Below are 12,500 nucleotides of genomic sequence, written 5' to 3'. Positions count from 1 at the left end.
GGCTCTACTGGAATATCTTTGCGTGATTTCCAGTTAAAAACTTCTTATTTATCTTCTACTGGTCCTTTATGCAGCCCCTCAGTTCAGCCTCTGACTGAAAAAGGCCGGTTTTGCTCCTGTCTCTTTAAGAGCCCCCCCATCCCCTCCTCTTGATAAGCCCACTGTATTATGATTGGCTACCTTCAGGAAGCTTCCTCCGACTTCAGAGGCTACGTAAATTATAGTCCAATATCGACCTATCATGGATATACTGGTATCGGTGAAGATGTTGTCCGACATGTACCGGCATATTTTTTGTATTCGTAGCTATTTATACGTATTAAATCTCCATTAAAAGTCATTTTATACACTAAAGTTTATTGTCAGACTGTAAAAATATCATCAAATACCATCGTTACATATCTATTGTTTATTATTCTGTACATATAAATATTATTATCTGCCAATATATCAATATCAGCATTATTTTACTCCCCAAATATCGTTATCCAGCATCGGTCGGGCCCTAATATTTCACTTCTTTTGCTTGTACTTTACTTAAAATACTTAGTTGTACATGTTTGTAACAGGCAGGGAGTCACGGTCCTCTGAAATGCGGCCAAGGCGGAAGTAACTTAAAACTGCATTCTATCAAAAGGCCACCAGGGGGCGACCGTTTTGGTGTCAAAATCACTTCCGTCTCTATACAAGTCAATGGAGAATTCACCAACTTCTCACTTGATTTCTAACCTCAGTAAACGTTTTCAAAATGTGTTTATGGTCTCAATCGCTAGTTTAAAGCCTTCTTCAATGCAGTATGATGTTCATTTGGGACATTTTGGCCTCCCTGATTTTATATGTGACGATAAAGCAGGGTATGCATTAGGGCGTGGCTACGTCGTGATTGACAGGTTGATTGGTTCACAGGTTCAGGAGGGCGCCTCATGCTCCTCCTGATGCCCATATAAGTAGAATCCCTGTTTTTATTTTACCCAGCATGCACCTGAAATTTTCAAGATGCCGCTGCTCAGATCCGAAACTATTGGCCTCCGAGCAGCAGTCCACAGACCAATGGGTGACGTCACGGATGTTACGTCCATTTTATATACGGTCTATGGTTTGTAACCAAGATTAACGACCTGAAGCCCTGATGTTTGACTTGCAGGGAGCATTTTTACCTATATTCACCTCAAGTTTTGGAGTTTTGACCAAGTTTAACAAAGACAACCAACATTATAACAGTATAAAAATGACAGAAAATCACAAAAACCATGATATATCTCCTCTTTTAGATGTTATCCTAAAACTTTAAGGCCATAAAAACTCACACTTTTTACTCCCTTGAGTCAAAGTTAAGCCCATAAGAAGCAGGTAGATTGAAGGTCTTTACAAGTCTGTCTGAACCTGATTTTTAAGGTTAAGGATAATTTTCTTAACCAGTATTTCATCGTGGTTATAAAGTCGTAAAACTTAAGATTCACTTTTTGACCTTTTTGTGACGTTATTCCTCCTCCTCTTCTTCTTCTTCCTCTTCTTCTCTGAGCGTCTCCTTCATTGTGATTCTTCAGAAAGATCCCTGATTAATATTTCATCTACTCTCAGAAACTCCCAACAAAGACATCTTGTGTCATTTTATCTCCTCAGAGGAACAGAGAACTATACGATATCTTACCGCTAATAGAAAAAAAAAAAAAAGATCAAACTATCCTCTTTGCTTCATAGTTTAATGTATTCAGTCGCTGACATTTCACTGAATCACTTATTGGCTAAAAAATGAAATATCATCTTCTGTGTTAAACCTTTAATTGACTTTTTCTTACTTCTTAGTTTTTTACTTTCTTTAATAAAAGTTTATCTTTTCAGCTTTAAAGTGATTATTTAAGGTGTTTCTTTTATCATATGTGATGTTTTTGTCATTGGTTGGACAAAACAACACATCTGAAGACGTCACTTTCTATCAGTTTTCGCTATTTTCTGACAGTTTATAGACCAAATTATTGTTTCAGACAGTCATTTCATCAGTGTGAGTTAGTCATATCAAGTGATATCTGACACATTTACAGTCTTTTTAGCATCAGATTCCCTCTTAGTGTTTCCCTGTTGAGCTGTGGTGGAAGTATAGTAACAAAAAGACTTTGCTACTAAAAACACTGTAACGTTGAAACATAGAAGATGAAGATTTGACTCATTTAGGCGTCTAAAGCTTCATATTAGCTTCAGATTAAAAACATTTATTTACACAGAAGGAGGACTGTGGGTTTAGTCCTCCATCACTAACATTGTAAACATTATGAAGGGATCTTCTAATGGTCAGTATGAACAGGAGGAATCATTACAGCAAGAAAAAAACAGGTTTTAATGTTCATTTGGGGTCCTGGCATGCTTAATTGAGAAAATAATGAGCAGATTAATCGATTATGAAACTAATCCTTAGTTGCAGCCAAAATCTTATTTAATATTTGGCTCAATTCTTTCAGTGTTTCTACTTAAATTTATCACCTGATCTTTTCAAAAACTGCCCACTGTGCAGAAATGTTGTCAAAAACACTCATATATAGATGTCATCTTGGTTGTTGCAACAGGTGGGCGCCACGGCAACCACTTGTCACTTTTTGTTTGAGGCTTTTATTGGTCGTCGCGGCCGACCGATCCAACACGGGTGCGGTCCGACCTTTGGATGGGGAGCGTGATTACCTTTAACACACACACACACACACACACACACACACACACACACACACACACACACACACACACACACACACACACACACACACACACACACACACAGTTGTTTACACTCTTACCTTTTCCTGTCTCACACACTGTGAATGAACGTTGGATAATCGGCGGTGACTCAGCGGTATAAATAGAGAACGTGTCAGTGTGTTTCATCAGTGGGCAGAGTTCACATCTCTGCAGAAGAAGAAAAAAAAGAAAACAACCGACTTGAGACTCTGAAATCTTTCTCGACTCTCTGTGGGAGAAATCTCACCAGCCACCAGAACAGCAACAGTTATGATTCTGTGTCATTTTCACAGGATTTATGATCTATAACGTTGAAGTTTGAGCTCATTTTAGCCAAAGTTGAGTCCAGTGTCGATTGAGTAGTTTCAGTTTTGAGCGGCTGCCTAATTAATTATCACAATCTATGGATACAACTTGAACAATTAGGATAATATATGAAGACTTTGAATCAATAGGAGCAGCCTGACGGACACAGTTAGTGTCTCAGGAGGTGGTGGAGACCAAATTAGAGCTAAAAAGGAGAGTTAATATTGGAATTATGTTCATTAATGCTTTTAACCCTTTACATGCTGTTCAGAGTCAAATTTTACCCATTATTTATATTTCAGAGCTGTGTTAAAACCATATGCACATTTCTTCAAGCTGGATTTTTCCTAATGTGATCCACAGTATATAAGATTAGAAATAAAATGCATCATTTTTAAACATTTTGTGCAGTTGATGCACATTTTTATATGTGCAAATGTAAAAATTCAAACTGTGTTTATTAAAAAAAAAAAAATCCAGTATCAGCATTTAAACATGTTGTATTCATCATTTCCCTTTGCAAACCACTTCTGCTTTTATTTAATTCAAACAGGGAATCTAAAGCTTTTAAAAAGTCTAACATTTAAAGGGGACGTATCATGCACATTTCCAACATCTATCTTTATATTCTTGGGCTCTACTGGAATATATTTGCATGATTTACAGTCACATAAACCTCCTTATTTATCTCCTACTGGTCCTTTATGCAGCTCCTCAGTTCAGCCTCTGTCTAATAACAGGCCGTTTTAGCTACTGTCTCTTTAAGAGCCCCCCCCCCCTCCTCCTGATGAGCCCACTCTGCTCTGATTGGTCAGTTTCAGGAAGCTTCCTCCTGCTCAGATTTTTCTCCTTTTTCACCCAAAATATAAACTTTTTAAGCTCATCTGCACACGTTTGAGCCCAAATCTGACATCTAATAATATTACCTCAATATGACCAAGCTATTACCTGGTTAATTATGTGATATTACTTCATTATTACATCTTTATTATCAGAATATTTTCCTACTATTAATTTTTTATTACGGAGATGAACCCAATGTCCGAATGTCCTCCTCTCCTCTTCCTGCTTTGTATCCTTCTCACCTTTTTTAGACCGGCTGTTGCCATAGCGATGTTATTTTCTCTCCTCCTTTTCCTGGGAGATTATGACCTGTGGGGACGGAGCGAGGGATGCTTGTCTGACTTTAGTGTCACAGAGTTTCTATCTATCACAGCAGCAGCAGCAGCAGCAGCAGCAGAAGCTATAAATTCATATTTGGTCTCTTTTTTTTTTTAATCGACTCCTTCGAGCGATAAGAAGAAGAAGAAGAAGATCAGTGATTCAAGGAGACTCCAGACGTTGGGAGTCACTTTGTAAACGTGAAATCCGACCGCTGTCCTCGCTTCACTCCTCCCTGAGAAATATTGAAGCTTTATTGCAGCATGAATTGTCGTTAAAGGCTCAGATCCGGTGAGGTGACATCAGCCTCTCGAAGCCGAACTCTCAGCTGAGGAGAAGAAAAAAACCATAACCTCTTCTTGTGCATCTCGTTCTCTATGTTTTCTTTCAGCTGGATGCAAATTATCTCGCTGCAGTTTGTGTCAGTGGAGAGTTTTACACCTCCAAACTAACACACAGGAGGTGGACAAAATAATAGAAACACCTTCAAAACCAGTAACCATGATGCTAAGTTTGTCTTGATGCTGTTAGAGGAGTTAATTCAACACTTATCTCATTTAGGAACAATTATTTTCCTTATACATGATTTTTCTGATAATATTTAATCTATAAATATCAGAAAATAGTCTTCAAATTACCTGTTTTGTCTGACTAACTGTCCCAAAACTAAAAAATAATCAGAAAAAGTGTAAATTTGCACATTTGAGACGCTTTAACTGGACAATATTTGGCATTTTTGATCTATAAATGACTCTAAATAGTCCTTCAATTAACTAATTGATGCACCAATTAAGCATTTTTCTGCCTATATATTAAGAATGTTGATAATAATGATGAACTTTATTTATTACTTTATTTCTTAACAATGTGACACATGTTTTGTCACTATTTTCTTTTATTTATTTACATGTTTATTTGAGTTTAATGACTGAAAAAAACTAAACTAAACTAAACTAGACTAAATGCTATACACAGAAATAAAAGCAGAGAAGTAACAATACATAATGTTTAAAATAATAATAAAAATAATAAAAATAAACTCGAGATTTGGCCAAAAGTATTCGGACACCTCCATTCAACACAACGTTTCCTTCCTGTCCCGCGCTTCCTGTCAGCTCTCTGATTGGACGTCAACCTGTCGTCCGTCCGTCCGTCCGCCTGCTGTGAGAACTGACAACCTCGAAACGGGTCGAGACATCTAACGCTCCGTTCGACCGGCTGACATTTCCACCGGCCCTTTTAGATTTGTTCTGCTGCGTGATGCTGACAGCGAGGAGAGGATGAATATTTATGGTGCTGCCTCCTGAGAGAGAGAGAAGAGAGAAGCCACCCGACTCAATCAGAGACGCTGACAGCTGATGACAAACATGTGGACTGACTGCACAGAGGGGGGGAGGAGGGGGAGGGGGAGGGGGGGCGTCCTCCGAGCCCCTGCGAGCCGCTCCGCATAGCTCGTACCATCCTCTGTGATGTGTTTATACTTTAAAAATCTCATTTTTTAATCTTTATTTATCCAGTAAAAGGTTGATATGTTTATGTTTGTGTGAGTGTTTCTTAAACCTGCTTCCTGTTTGAAAGCTACACCCCCACCTTAGTCTGTCTGAAGTCTTATTTTCGTAATAAAAGTAGGAATTTTAGCTAATTTCAAACATAAAACAACCTGTTGGAAGCATTTCTGGAATCAATATTCATCTTTTCTCTCTTCTAGTGTGATGATATGCTTCTACAGTTTTAGTTTTAAGACACAAACATGAATTTTTTAGAATAAATAAGCACAAAAGTGACAATATTAGCTCATTTTAAATATAAAAAAGCCTGTTGGAAGCATTTCTGAAGTCAAAATGTATATTTTCTCTCCTCTAGTGTGATGATCTGCTTCTACAGTTTTAGTTTAAAGACACAAACATGAATATTTTAGAATAAATAAGCATAAAAGTCAGAATCTTAGCTCATTTTAAACATAAAAAACCAGTTGGAAGCATTTTGAAATCCAGTTTAATCTTTTCTCATCTCTAGTTTTTGTTTAAAGACACAAACATGCATTTTTTTTAGAATAAATAAGCATGAAAGTCAGAATTTTATCTAATTTTAAACATAAAAAAATCTATTGGAAGCTTTTATGAAATCAAGATTTATATTTTCTCACCTCTAGTGTGATAAAAATGCCTCACCAGTTTCAGTTTTAAGACACAAACATGAATTTTTTAGAATAAATAAGCATAAAAGAGAGAATTTTAGCTCATTTTAAACATAAAACAACCTGTTGGAAGCATTTCTGAAATTAAGTTTAATCCTTTAGTTTCAGTTTAAAGTTGGCTTTACTTGGCTGGACATAAAATGTGAAGAATGAATCCTTGTTGCATCATCTAGGTCAAAGGTCAAGGCAATTTTCTCTCATGACAGACAATAACGTTTCTGAATCTGAATTTAAAATAACTGATTTCAACGTTAGATACGTGTTTGTTTACGTTCCCTGTTGATCAGATTGTGACGTTAACTCCGTGACTCTGCTGTTTTACCTCGGAGTCATTAACACGGAGGATAAAGTAACAGTCTGGTTCTTGATAAGCTGTTAATCTCGTTCGATGAGCAACTGAAACTGGACACAAAACGTTTCAACCAGAGTCTGAGATGACGTCGCTTCTTTTGTCCCGACCGACAATCCTTAAAATCCTGAGTTCAGTTTACAGTGAAATAAAAGAGGCTCCTTCTTTCCTTCCTTCCTTCCTTCCTTCCTTCTTTCCTTCCTTCCTTTCTTCCTTCCTTCCTTCCTTCCTTCCTTCCTTCCTTCCTTCCGTCTGTCCTTCCTCCCTCCCTCCTTCTCTCTGTCTTTCCTCCCTTCCTTCCTTCCTTCCTTCCTTCCTTCCTTCCTTCCTTCCTTCCTTCCTTCCTTCCTTCCTTCCTTCCTCCTTCTTTCCTTCCCTCCTTCTCTCTTTCTTTCCTTCCTCTGTCTTTCCTCCCCTCCTTCCTCCCTTCCTTCCTACCTTCCTTCCCTCCCTCCTTTCTTCTTCCTTCCTCCCTCCCTTCCTTCCTCCATCCTTTCCTTCTTTCCTCCCTCCCTCCTACCTTCCTTCCTTCCTTCCTTATTTCCTCTCTCCTTTCCTCCCTCCCTTCCTTCCTCCCTCCTTTCCTTCCTTCTTTCCTCCCTCCCTCCTACCTTCCTTCCTTCCTTATTTCCACCATCCTTCCTTCCTTCATTCCTCCCTTCCTTCCTTCTTCCTCCCTTCCTTCCTTGACTCGAGGACAACAGGAGGGTTAAAATCACAGCTGTTGCCTTCACTTGTTTCGGGAAAATTAAACTCTTCATACTGACTCTCTCTCTCTCTCTCTCTCTCTCTCTCTCTCTCTCTCTCTCTCTCTCTCTCTCTCTCTCTCTCTCTCTCTGTGTGTGCAGCTTTCTACGCTCCTCATCGACACGTTTGAGATTACACATGAACCTTCTTTGTTGTTGCTCCTCTGCTCCTTCTCATCATGATCTGAACTGAGATGGCATTTGTGCTTGCTCAGGTGATTTGGAGGGGGGGACGGGGGAGGGGGGGGGGTAAAAAAAACATTAGAGCAATCAGAAGACTCGGCCTCCTGTCAGTCCGATCAATGTCAGATTTCCGAGCTTGTGTGGGTTTTTTTTTTTACAACGTGGCAGCTTCCGATGGAAAAAAAACCTCAATCACCTAATTGGCTTCAGAGAGAGAGAGAGAGAGGGAGAGGGAGAGAGTTAGGTGCAGATTGGCAGCAGTCATGTGATGGAGGAGTAACTGGATCAGTCTAGTTCCTGGTTTTTAATTAAAGCTTTAATGATTTGTATAGCTGAGCATCGTTTAATGACACCAGCACCGATCCAAGCTGCCTTAAAGCAGAAGGGTCAAACTCATCTTAGTTCCACATATACAGTCTGGTGGAAGATCATTAAAAAGATGGAAGGAAGGAGGGAAGAAAGACGGAGGGAAGGAAAAGGAGACAGGAAGGAAGGAAGGGAAGGAAAGAAAAGAAGACATTTATTAACTGTTGTTCTGCAGTTTGTTGTCAGATTGTGATATTTTAAGCGTCTCGTGATCATTTCTACAATCATACAACCATCTTGTCTTCTGGTGATGTGAACGCTCGTAACAAGGAGGAATCTTTTCCGTCTCGTATGATGTGAACGTGACGTAATTGACGCCCGTTTCCTGCAGCGGCCGTCAGGATGATGATGACTTCATGTGCCTAGACAGAAAACTAAAGAAGGGAGGAAGAAGGAAAGAAAGGAGGGATGGAGGAAGGAAGGAAGGAAGGAAGGAAGGAAGGAAAGGAGTGAGGAAGGAAGGGAGGAAAGGAAAGATGGAAGGGAGGAAGGAAAGGAAAGAAGGAAGGTAGAAGGGAGGAAGGGAGGAAAGATTGAGGGAGGGAGAAAGGAAAAGAGGAAGGGAGGAAGGAAGGAAAGAAGGACAGAGGAAAGAAGGACGGGAGGGAGGAAGGAAGGACAGAAGGAAGGGAGGAAAGAGAGAGGAAGGAAAGAAATAGAGAAGGAGGGAGGGAGGAAGGACAGGCGGAAGGAAGTAAGGGAGGAAAGAAGGAACAGTCAAAACAGAGGATGACACGAAGGTTAAAATGTTACCAGATTGATGAAAGCAAAAGAGAAGACAAACATTCTACTTATGTGCTCAAAACTAACAGAATAAATGCAGGAAATCCACCTTTTATGAGTCAATCTTCTCTGAATGAAAAGTCTTTTATTACTGAGCTTGAAGGGAAGTCGATAACGTCTCTTTGAGCGTCCAGACTCCAGACCCTCGATGAGCTCAGGCCATGAGAGGCTTCGTAGGGTTAATCCTTCCAGACTGAGCGGGAGCGTTCGCTTTCTGCCACGATGACAACACTAAAACCTCGTTACTCCCCATCTGTCCTCCCCGAGGCAGCTGCAAACCAACACATCCCTGCAGGCCCGTGAGAGCAGAACCACGAGCTTTTACTACCACATGGATCCTGTTGTTTTTATTTACTTTAAATTAAACATTAAATAAACCATCTGCAAAAATAATATCCAAATTTTAAATCATTTTTCCTCCAAAGTTTCAGTCTCAAAGTTTTATTTTGACTTGTTTTGACTTGATTTAAACATTTTCCGTGACATATACTGTGTTTTACGTGTTTCCCTTGAATGCAACGTTTACTTATAATGAAAATAATGATGAGAAGAAGTTTTAATTTCAACTTATTTGAATTTAATTTAAACATTTTCTAAAGTCACAGTAACTGTGTTTTACGTGTTTCCCTTGAATGCAACATTTAATAATGATAATAAGAATAAGATGTTTATATAGCATTAAATACACCATCTGCAAAATACATATCTTACTTTTAAAGCATTTTCCCCTCAAAGTTTGAGACTCACAAGTTTTATTTTGACTTATTTTAAGTTGATTTAAACATTTTCTGAAGTCACAGTAACTGTTTTCAGGTGTAGCATGTGACATATAATGCGTTTTACGTGTTTCACTTGAATGCAACATTTACTAATAATGACAATAAAGATAATAATAAGATGTTTATATGGCAATTATCAAAAAAGTTACCAAGTACTCTACAAAGTCCCCAAGCTTCACACTCACAAGTTTTAATTTCAACTTGTTTTAACTTTAATTTAAACATTTTCTTGAGTCACAGTAAATCTTTTCAGGTGTAGCATGTGACGTATAATGTGTTTTACATGATTCCCTTGAATGCAACATTTATTATTAATGATTATAAGGAGATGTTTATATAGCATTTGTCGAAAAATAAGTTACCAAGTGCTCTACAAAGACATAAAGCCGCTAATAAAAGATTAAAGATTAATTAAACATCCTAAAATAATGGTTGTTTTTAAATAGATTTAAATTAAGAAACAGAGCTGCGTCTCCTGATAGCTTCCAGCAGGTTGTTCAGAGTAAAAATGAGGTCAAAGGTCAGAGGTGTAGTCACAGGTTAACCACAAACTCATCGTTAAATCTTGAAGTCACTTCTGAATCATGCAGGAAACTAATGTAAGAGATGCTGATATTTGGGTTATTAGTTGGATCTTGTTAGAAGAAGTTGAAGCTTCATCGTGGATTAATTGAAACTGACTCATACAGGAATAAATGCATTTAATAAAGATGTAATAAAAGCATGAATTAAAGCAGGAAGAATGATTAGACTTCACATGATGGTTAAAATTAAGCTCAAATCAAATGTAGAGTCTATAATTCAACAGATTTAATCGATTTAAGGCTCAAAAGACAAAAATTAGGTGATAAATTGGAGGTTTTTTTGCAGTGTAGTTTAATGATTAATGACATGTGATCTACAGGTGATCATAATGAAGCTTACAGCCAAGAGTTAAAGTAACAAGATAGTCGAAAATACAGTAATAAATGATAAATATTACACTGTTTCTGCAGGTTTGAGACTCTAAGATGAGAAATAAGAAGCATTTACATAAAGCTTCAAATGCTGGATCCTCTCTGTGTTTTCTACTAAAATAACTGAATCACTATGCATGAAATCACCAATCTCTGGAAATAAATACATAAATAAAATTCCCCTCGTTTCTGGCGTGACAGCTTGACGTAACGTAACTGCTGTCGGGAAAAAAAAAAAAAAGTCCCAACTGAACTGACCGCATGCAGCCGTGCAACTGTTCACTGCTCATGCTGCTGCTGCTTCTCAGGAGGTGATGTCATCGTTGGAGCAGGAGGGGAAGGGAGGGTGGGGGGGGAGGGGGGGGGATTTGGGCAGAGAGAGAGAGAGAGAGAGAGAGAGAGGTGGTGGTGGTGTTTCTGGCAGATTGCATCATTAAGCCGCTCAGACAGGCACTTTCAGCCTCTCTATGGTCTGTTTTCTGTTTTCTCTCTCCCTCTTTTTTTTTTTGCCACTTCTGGGTTGTTGTCGACGGCGACGGTGGCGTGCTGCGAGGGGAGCCGCCGGCGCTTTTAAAAAGTGAGGGTCTCCAGAGTGGGGGGGGGGGGGGGGGGGTGAAGTGGGATGGAGGGATGGAGGGGGGTAAAAAGAGTAAAGAGAACAACCTCTCTACTCTCTGGCTGTGTAAATAAATGAAGCTGATAAGGAAACATTTCTTCATTATAAACACACGGAGCAAATATTTGCTCTCTAGATGAAGCGTTTCCTCTGCTCGCAGCGTTTCATCCTGTAGAGGTTAGTTTACGGTGTCAGCTTTGACCCCGTGACCCCCACACAACCCCTACATCACCCTCCACCTTCCTCCTTCCTCCCTCCTCACTCCCTCTCTAACCTCCACAGACCTGGCTGCTGTGATGATGACGATGATGATGATGATGATGATGATTATTTTCCTTTTCCATGTAGCTAATTACAGCCTGAGCCAGATGCTGCATGTTTATATTGTATTAAAACCTCCTTTTTAAAGCTAAAGTCTTCTATCATGTGATGTATTTCACAGTGAAATGTTATGATGCATTTTAATTCAATAATTGGAGGAGAGCTAAAGAGTGGAAACTGATCTGTTGCCTTCATGCAATCACCTCACCTGTTATTAGATCATGAAGATGAAGGAGAAATGAATGAATTAACCCTCCTGTTGTCCTCGAGACAAGGAAGGAAAGAAGGAAGGATGGGAGGAAGGAAGGAAGAAGGAAGGAAAGGAGGAAGGAAGGACAGAGGAAAGAAGGAAGAGAGGAAGGAAGGAAGGAATGGGGGAAGAAAGGAGGGAAGGAGGAAGGAAGGAATGAAGGAAAGGAGGGAGGAAGGAAGGAAGGAAGGAGGGAAGGAAAGAAAGAAAAGGAAAGAGGGAAGGAAAGAAAGAGAGAAGGAGGGAGGGAGGAAGGAAAGACGGAAGGAAGGAAGGGAAGAGGGAGTGAGGATAGAAGGAAGGGAGAAGGAAAGGGAAGGAAGGAAGGTCAGGATGGAGGGAGGAAAAAAAGGAAGGAGGGAGGGAGGGAGAAAGGAAAAGAAGAAGGGAGGAAAGAAGGACAGAGGGAAGAAGGAAGGAAGGAAGGAAGGAAGGAGGGAAGGAAGGAAGGAAAGACAGAAAGAGGAAGGAAGGAAAAGTCAAAACAGACGGGGTCAATTTGACCCGGGAGGACGACACAACGGTTAAAAGCTCAAACATGATATATTTATTATTTTGATATGAAATCAAAGCTTTTTCTCGCTCTGCATCTATAACGTCCAGTGTGGTTTTATACGATAGTTGCAGGATTCAGGAGTGATTGTTGGATGCTGATTAATTTCACAGTTTTCTCTTTTAAAAAAAACTTTCAGCAACTATTTCTAAAGTTCGGGTCTCTGCGGCACCGTTCATCATCGTATTCATTTAAAAAAAAAACCAG

At 39.4% G+C, this 12,500-nt stretch overlaps 2 protein-coding genes across 2 annotated transcripts in view; one reads left to right on the top strand and one right to left on the bottom strand.

The window, feature by feature from the left end:
• Positions 1 to 12,500, bottom strand: part of cc2d1b (coiled-coil and C2 domain containing 1B) — a 289,494-nt gene that overhangs the window by 42,228 nt on the left and 234,766 nt on the right. The gene's annotated exons all lie outside the window — the stretch shown is intronic.
• LOC133990086 (disco-interacting protein 2 homolog C-like) overlaps positions 1 to 12,500 on the top strand; it is a 29,027-nt gene that overhangs the window by 8,361 nt on the left and 8,166 nt on the right. The window lies entirely within an intron of this gene.

Source organism: Scomber scombrus, chromosome 11 (assembly GCF_963691925.1).
Source record: "Scomber scombrus chromosome 11, fScoSco1.1, whole genome shotgun sequence".
Lineage (NCBI taxonomy): Eukaryota > Metazoa > Chordata > Actinopteri > Scombriformes > Scombridae > Scomber > Scomber scombrus.
This window is presented reverse-complemented; position numbering and strand designations above follow the sequence as displayed.